The following is an 8204-nucleotide window of genomic DNA, read 5'->3' as shown; positions in this document are numbered from 1 at the left end:
CACCATTTTAATTCCCACCGGCAGTGTATGAAGGTTCTAGTTTCTCTACATCCTCACCAACATTTGTTATTTTTTGTATTTTTTTTTTTTTTTGAGACAAAGTCTTGCTCTGTCGCCCAGGCTGGAGTGCAGTGGCACAATCTCGGCTCACTGCAATCTTTGCCTCCCAGATTCAAGTGACTTTCCTGCTTCAGCTTCCTGAGTAGCTGGGATTATAGGCACCTGGTACCACGCCTGGCTAATTTTCGTATTTTTTTTTACTAGAGACAGGGTTTCACTATGTTGGCAAGGCTGGTCTCAAACACCTGGCCTCAGGTGATGCACCCGCCTCGGCCTCCCAAAGTGCTGGGATTATAGGTGTGAGCCACCGCGCCAGGCCAGTTTTCTGTATCTTCGATTCTAGCCGTCCTTATGGGTATGAAGTGGTATCTCATTGTGGTTTTGATTTGTGTTTTCCTGATGATGAATTTCATTGAGCATCTTTTCATGTGCTTATTGGCCACTTGTATGTTGGAGATGTGCCATATTTTCATATTCAAAAATGAAAGCACAGGTCCACACAAAACTTGTACATGAATAATTCAGTAGCATCACTCCTAATAACCCAAAGAGGGAATTAATCCAAATGCCCATCACCAGATGAAGAGATACACCGAATGTTGTCTACCCACACAGTGGAATATTATTTGATCACAAAAAGGAGCAAAGTACTCACATATGCTACAGTGTGGATGAACCTTGAAAACAGATGAAAGATCACATTCTACATGATTTCATTCAGATGGAAATGTATAGAAATACGAAGTGGGTTAGTGGTTGCTTCTGGCTGTTAGGGGCATGGGAGGATGGGGGTGTTAGCCAAAGGGTATGAGGTTTCCTTTTGAGGTCATGAAATGTTCTAAAATTGACTGGTAATGTTTGCGTGTATCTCTGAATATATTAAAAACAATTGAAATGTAAAAAACGCAAAGAAGAAACAGCCCAACTTGCAGTTTTATTCAACACTCGATGGGCTTTAAAAATAGATTCCAGGCTGGGCTTGGTGGCTCACACCTGAAATCCCAGTGCTTTGGGAGGCTATGGTGGGAGGATTGCTTGAGGCCTGGTGTTCCAGGCCAGCCTTGGCAACATGGCAAGACCCTGTATCTACCAAAAAAAGAAAAAAAAAAAAAAAAGAAAAAATAAGTAGCAGCTGGGTGCAGTGGCTCATGCGTGTAATCCCAGCACTTTGGGAGGCTGAGTTGGGCAGATCACCTGAGGTTAGGAGTTGAAGATCAACCTGGCCAATATGGTGAAACCCTGCCTCTACCAAAAATATAAAATTTAGCCTTTTGGTACTCTGAGCAGCACCATGGCGGTTGTTAAGAACAAATGCCTTATGAAAGGTGGCAAAAAGGGAGTTAAGAAGAAAGTAGTTGATCCATTTTCTAAGAAAGATCAGTATGATGTGAAAGCACTTGCTATGTTCACTATAAGAAGTATTGGAAAGATGCTAGCCACCAGGACCCAAGGAACCCAAATTGCATCTGATCGTCTCAAGGGTCTTGTGTTTGAAGTGAGTCTTGCTGATTTGCAGAGTGATGAAGTTGCATTTAGAAAATTCAGGCTGATTACTGAAGATGTTCAGGGCAAAAACTGCCTGACTCACTTCTATGGCATAGGTTCTTAGCTGTGACAAAATATGTTCCATGGTTGAAAAATGTACAACAATGATTGAAGCTCATGTTGATGTCAAGACTACCGATGGCTACTTCTTTTGTCTGTTCTGTGTTGGTTTTACTGCAAAACGCAACAGTCAGATACGGAAGACCTCTTATACTCAGCACCAGCAGTCCGCCAAATCTGGAAGAAGATGCTGGAAATCATGACCTGAGAGGTGCAGACAAATGACTTGAAAGAAGTGGCCAATAAATTGATTCCAGACAAGATTGGAAAAGATGTAGAAAAGGCTTGCCAATTTATCCTCTCCATGAGGTCTTCATTAGAAAAGTAAAGATGCTGGAGAACCCTGGGTTTGGATTGGGAAAAGGCATGGAGCTTCATGGTGAAGGTAGTAGTTCTGGAAAACCCACTAGGGACGAGACACGTGCTAAAGTTGAATGAGGTGATGGATATGAACCACCAGTCCAAGAATCTGTTTAAAGTTCAGACTTATAATAGTGGCAAATAAAAAGTCCTATTTGTGAAAAACAAACAATAAACAACAATGAAAAAAAGCAAAATTTGCCTGGTGTGGTGGTGCATGCCTGTAATCCTAGCTACTCAGGAGGCTGAGGCATAAGAATCACTTGAACCCGGAGACAGAGGTTGAAGTGAGGCAAGACTGCACCACTGCACTCCAGCCTGGGCAACAGAGTGAGACTGTGTCTCCAAAAGTAGAAAAAAAAAGTATCCAGGCTCGGTGGCATGAGCCTGTAGTCTCAGCTAGTCTGAAGGCTGAGGTGGGAGCATGGCTTGAGGCCAGGAGTAGTTTGAGGCTGCAGTGAACTATGATTGTGACACTCCAGCCTGGACTGCAGAGCAAGACCCTGTCTCTTATACATAGACACACACACTCACCACCGCCCCCACACATACATACATACCCAGGTTCTACCTCCGGTGATTCTGACTCAGTAGGGCTGGGTATCCCCTAGAGATCCTGCTGTTCAGCCTGATCTGGGATCCACTTTTCATTGGGAACTGAGACACTGGCTGTGAACCTTCTGTCCTGAGAAGTAGAGGTCATGGTGACTCAGGTTCAAGCTTAAGGAGAACTGACTGTGCGTTAGGTATTATGCTGAACATCATTTCTTACTCTCACAGCAACATCCTTAGAAGGTCAATGATGTGTCCCTGCTCTACAGATGAGGAACTAATCTTTCAGAGGAGTTTAGCTTGTTCAAAACTTATTCTTCCTGTTGGAAACTTTGTACCCTTTGATCAGTATCTCCTTTCCCCTATGTTTTCTCCACCCCAGCCCCAGATAACCACTGTCCTACTCTCTATTTCTGTGAGTTCAGCTTCTTTAGATTCCACATATAAGTGAAATCATGCAGTATTTGTTTTTCTGTGCCTGGCTTATTTCCCTTAACACAATGTCTTTCAAGTTCATCCACGTTGTTGAAAATGACAGGATTTCATTCTTTTTCAGGGTTAATAGTATTCCATTGTGTTTATATAGTACATTTTCTTTATCCTTTCATCCACTGATGGACACTTAGGTTGATTCTATATCTTGGATATTGTGAATAGTGTTGCAGTGAACATAGGAATGTAGAGATCCCTTCGACATATTGACTTTAATTTTTTTTACTCTATACCTAGAAGTTGGCTTGCTGGATTATATGCTTTGAAATCTATAGCACAGCAGGGTGATTATAGTCAATAATAATGTACCTTTCAAAATAACTAAGAGGGTACATTTCAAATGTCTCATCATAAAAATTGTCAGTGAATTAGGTGATGGACATGCTAATTAGCTTGATCTAATCATTCCCCATTGTCTACACATATAAAAACGTCACATAAATGTGTACAATTATGATTTGTCAATTAAAATAACATTAGTTAACAAAATAAGTAAGTTGTTCAAAGCCGCAGTTGGGATTGATGGAGCTGGGACATGCACTGAGGCTGTTGCTCTCAGGCCCACAGAGTCCATGGTCCACGAATGTTGAAGCCCTAGCTGAGATGTCTACTGAGATCGCTGTAGGAATTCAATGTCTCAGAATCATCTCATACTCCATGGCCCACAAGTCCATGACTGCTGCCTCTACCCCGACCCTACTGACCTGAAATGCCCCTGCTTTCATTTCCAGGAGCATACACCACTTACACCAAGCATTGATGGGTTTTGTTGACTTCATTTGAGATGTGGGGCCATGGATAGGGTCCCATGATCCTTGCTTGGTGTTGGCCAACTCCTTTGACTTCACCCTTCCCTTTTCTACTCACCTCCTCTGTCATGGATTGCTCTGGGAATTCTGAGCCCTAGTTCCTTTATTTTGCAGATAACCTTCACTCTTCTCTGCAACTAATCCTAAAAGTATGTAGTTGAGCTGACTGCAAGGTGCTTGACATGCAAGAGACTCCACAAATGGGATTCAGCCTCTGGAAAGTGGTGGTAGTTTCAGGTTTATGTGGATGTTAGTTTGTTTTCCCCTATAAAATATATTATTTAAACTATCAAACTGTTGGCTCCTGGATGCAGTCCTTTGCTGGTGGCAGTGGGCTGGGTACTGCCACTGGGGAGAAATGCTGCACGCTTAGAGAAAGAGAAACTGGTTCTCTTTAAGAGGCAGAGAGTGGTTTCCAGTGCCAGTTTGTTTGGAGGCAAAATAGCTGCTGTATTAAAATTGCCCAAACTTGGGCTAGTGCCTTGTGTGTTTAGAGCTCAAAGCCACGATTGCTTTCTTTCTTTTTTTTTTTTTTGGTGGTAGATTTTCCATCCTTTTGCTTGGCAGGTTTCTGCTAATAGCTTCAACCTCAAGAGTTCCATTATACAGATACTAATAGCACCTACTATGTTCATCATTATATTATCTCCAATGCCTGGCATAGAGTAGGTCTGTAGTGCTTACTATATGCCAGGCATTGGAGATAATATAATGAAGAACAAGACAAACATGGCACTTGGAAAAGAGAGTCAAGTTCCCACTCTCAGCCCACCCCAAAGAGAGGCCAGAATTGGACTTCCAAAGATCTCAGATGCCCTTGCATCATCTCCCTGAAGAAGGAAGGTGAAGCTTTGGTGTCTGAAGAGAATTTGGCTGGACAATCCCCAAGGTTTGGAACAATGGGAAGAAGCTGCCATCTGTGTTTAAGGTGAGGAGCAGGGGAGTGGCTGGATCTCAGAGGAAGGCAAGTTTAAGAGAAGGTTTTTGTGAGTTCCTTTGCCTAATGGAGACCTGTTATAGTGAGGGCCCCTGGGGCTGAGCCTGTGGGTCAGTGGAATGATGCCGTGAGGAGGGTCTTCTTATAGCAGATGGCCCAAAAAAAATTGATGGATCATGAACAGCTGGAAGAATGGAGAGTTCGGGAGACGTAGTTCCTACCTGGCTTTCCAACAGTGTGTAAGCCCAGAATTCTTACATAAGCCCATGGAGAAGGGAAAGGAACGCTGGTAACGACAAGATTGAATTCTCCACCTGCCAGGCATCCAGGGACTCAGAGCAGATTTAACTGGTTACAGAAATAGGAATGTGACATTTCCTACATCCGGGTGTGCTGAAGCAAAATGTATTCCCTCTCTGGTTTGTGGGGAAGGAGAATGCTAACAGACAAGACTCCAGGTTTTCACTCTTAAACCTGGTGCCTAGAAATACATTTTCTACTGGATGGAGACAAAAGCTCCATATAGACATATCCATCACTGCATCTCTGATGCCTTGTGTTCTCCCTAATTTTCCCTGTAACCTGCAGAGGAAGAACGTTCCAGCATCACTTTTGGCCTCCCAAGAGTGAGTTAGGGTTGCTCATGCCTGTAATCTCAGCCTTTTGGGAGGCCGAGGTGTGCAGATCACTTGAGGCCAGGAATTGGGGAGCAGCTTGGCCAACACGGTGAAACTGTGTCTCTACGAAAAATACAAAAATTAGCCAGGTGTGGTCGTGGGTGCCTGTAGTCCCAGCTACTCTGGAGGCTGAGGCACGAGACTCGCTTGAACCCAGGGGGCGGAGGTTGCGGTGAGCCAAGATTGCGCCACTGCACTCTAGCCTGGGTGATAGAGTGAGACCCAGACTCAAAACAAAACAAAACAAAACAAAACAAAACAAAACAAAACAAAAACAAAGAAGAGTGAGTTGGGATGAAAACTTCCAAGTCTCTCTTTCATATGTCTCCTCCCTGGTGAGCAGAGGAGTTGACTTTACTGGCAAGACTGAGGAAAAGGTGACTGTATTTCTGCCATGTTCACTTATTAGTGGATGGGTTATTTTGCCTAGACTATGACTACAGGGGCCACCTCTAAATCCCCTGCATAGGCACCAGGCTTTTTTAGGGCAAGCAGGACAGGTAAGATCTGCATCTGGCAGAGCCAGCCAGGTCTACTTGCCCTCTGCTTCCCTTTCTGCCTGTGACTGAATGGGCATGTCAGGGTCTAGTAGGGGATCTGGGAGGAGGAAGCCTCATTAACTTCTTTTCTGCAGCAATTGATGGCCACCCAACTTGAACAGTGAGGGCTTATCACTTCATGTACTAAGACCGGAGATAGCTAGGTTGGCTAAATTAGTAGCTTGAGATGTTAGATTTTTCATTTGAGGTTTCTGTGCTGCTATTGCCTTCTGCTCTTGGTCACAGAGGCTGCCACAATCCACATGTCAAGTCCTCGTGTGACAACATCCAGAGACAGCAAGGAAGAGGTACAGTGTATTCTTGCATGTTTCTTAAAAATTTTTTTGATAGAGAATAATTGTACACATTTATGGGGTCCATGTGAGATTTTGGTACATGCATATAATGCATAATGATCAGATCAGAGTCTTTAGGATATTAATCACCTCAAACGTTGACCATTTCTTTGTGTTGGGAATATTTCCAATGTTACTGCTATTTAGAAATATATAATAAATTCATTTATCAGGATACAAAATCAATGTACACAAATCAGTAGCAGTGCTATACACCAACAGTGACCAGGCTGAGAATCAAACCCTTTTATAATAGCTGTAAAAATAAAATACTTAGGAATATGCCTAACCAAGGAGGTGAAAGACCCCTACAAGGAAAACTACAAAACACTGCTGAAAGAAATCATAGATGACACAAACAAATGGAAACATATTCCGTGCTCATGGATGGGTAGACTCAATATTGTGAAAATGACCATACTGCCAAAAGCAGTCTACATATTCAGTGCAATTCCTATAAAATACCATCATCATTCTTTATAGAACTAGAAAAAACAATGCTAAAATTCATTTGGAACCAACAAAGAGTCTGCATAGACAAAGCAAAACTAAGCAAAAAGAACAAATCTGGAGGTATCACATTACCCATCTTTGAACTATATTACAAGGCTATAGTAATCAAAACAGCATGGTGCTTGTATAAAAATAGGCACATGACCAGTGGAACAGAGTAAAGAACCCAGAAATAAGGCCAAATACTTACACCCAACTGATCTTTGACAAAGTAAACAAAAACAAAGTAGGGAAAGTACACCCTACACAACAAATAGTGCTGGGATAATCGGCAAGTCACGTGTAAAAGAATAAACTGGATCGCCATCTCTCACCTTATACAAAAATCAACACAAGATGGATCAAAGACTTAAATCTAAGGCCTGAAACCATATAAATTCTAGAAGATAATGTTGAAAAATGCTTCTAGACATTGGCTTAGGCAAACAGCTCATGACCAAGAACCCAAAAGCAAATGCAAGGAAAACAAAGATAAATAGATGGGACTTAATTAAACTAAAAGCCTCCTGCACAGCAAAGGAAATAATCAGCAGAGTCAACAGATCACCCACAGAGTGGGAGAAAATTTTCACAAACTGCATCTGACAAAGGACTAATATCCAGAATCGACAGGGAACTCAAATCGGCAGGAAAAAAAACAATCCCATCAAAAAGTGTGCCAAGGACATAAATAGACAATTCTCTAAAGAAGATATACAAATGGCCAACAAACATGAAAAAATGCTCAACATCACTAATTATCAGGGAAATGCAAATCAAAACCACAGTGCGATACCACCTGTGAAATACACAAAAATAGATGTTGGCATGGACGTGGTGAAAAGGGAACCCTTTTACACTGACGGTGGGAATATAAGCTAGTACCACCACTATGGAAAGCAACATGGAGATTCCTTAAAGAAGTAAAAATAAATCTACCATTTGATCTGGCAGTCCCACTACTAGGTATCTATCCAGAGGAAAGGAAGTTATTATATGAAAAAGACACTTTTGCGCACATGTTTACAGTAGCAAAATTTGCAGTTGCAAAAATACAGAACCAGCCCAGATGCCCATCAATCAATTAGTAGATAAAGAAAATGTGTTATATATATACCATAGGATACTACTTAGCCTTAAAAAGGAATGAAATAATGGCATTCACAGCAACCTGGATGGAGTTGCAGACTGTTACTCTAAATGAAGTAACTCAGGAATCAAAACCAAACGTCGCATGTTCTCACTCATAAGTGGGAGCTAAGCTATGATATATGCAAAGGCACAAGAATGGAACAGTGGACTTTGGGGGCTCGGGGGGAAGGGGG

The 8204-nt window shown here is 42.2% G+C and overlaps 1 pseudogene; it reads left to right on the top strand.

Annotated features, from left to right (window-relative positions):
• Window positions 1–1060: 1060 nt before the first annotated feature.
• On the top strand, window positions 1061–2142 carry LOC105538574 (annotated as a pseudogene).
• Window positions 2143–8204: the final 6062 nt, after the last annotated feature.

Source organism: Mandrillus leucophaeus, unplaced genomic scaffold (assembly GCF_000951045.1).
Source record: "Mandrillus leucophaeus isolate KB7577 unplaced genomic scaffold, Mleu.le_1.0 Scaffold195, whole genome shotgun sequence".
In the NCBI taxonomy this organism is placed as follows: Eukaryota; Metazoa; Chordata; class Mammalia; order Primates; family Cercopithecidae; genus Mandrillus; species Mandrillus leucophaeus.
The sequence above is the reverse complement of the archived record's forward strand: the minus strand, read 5'-3'. Positions and strand labels throughout refer to the sequence as shown.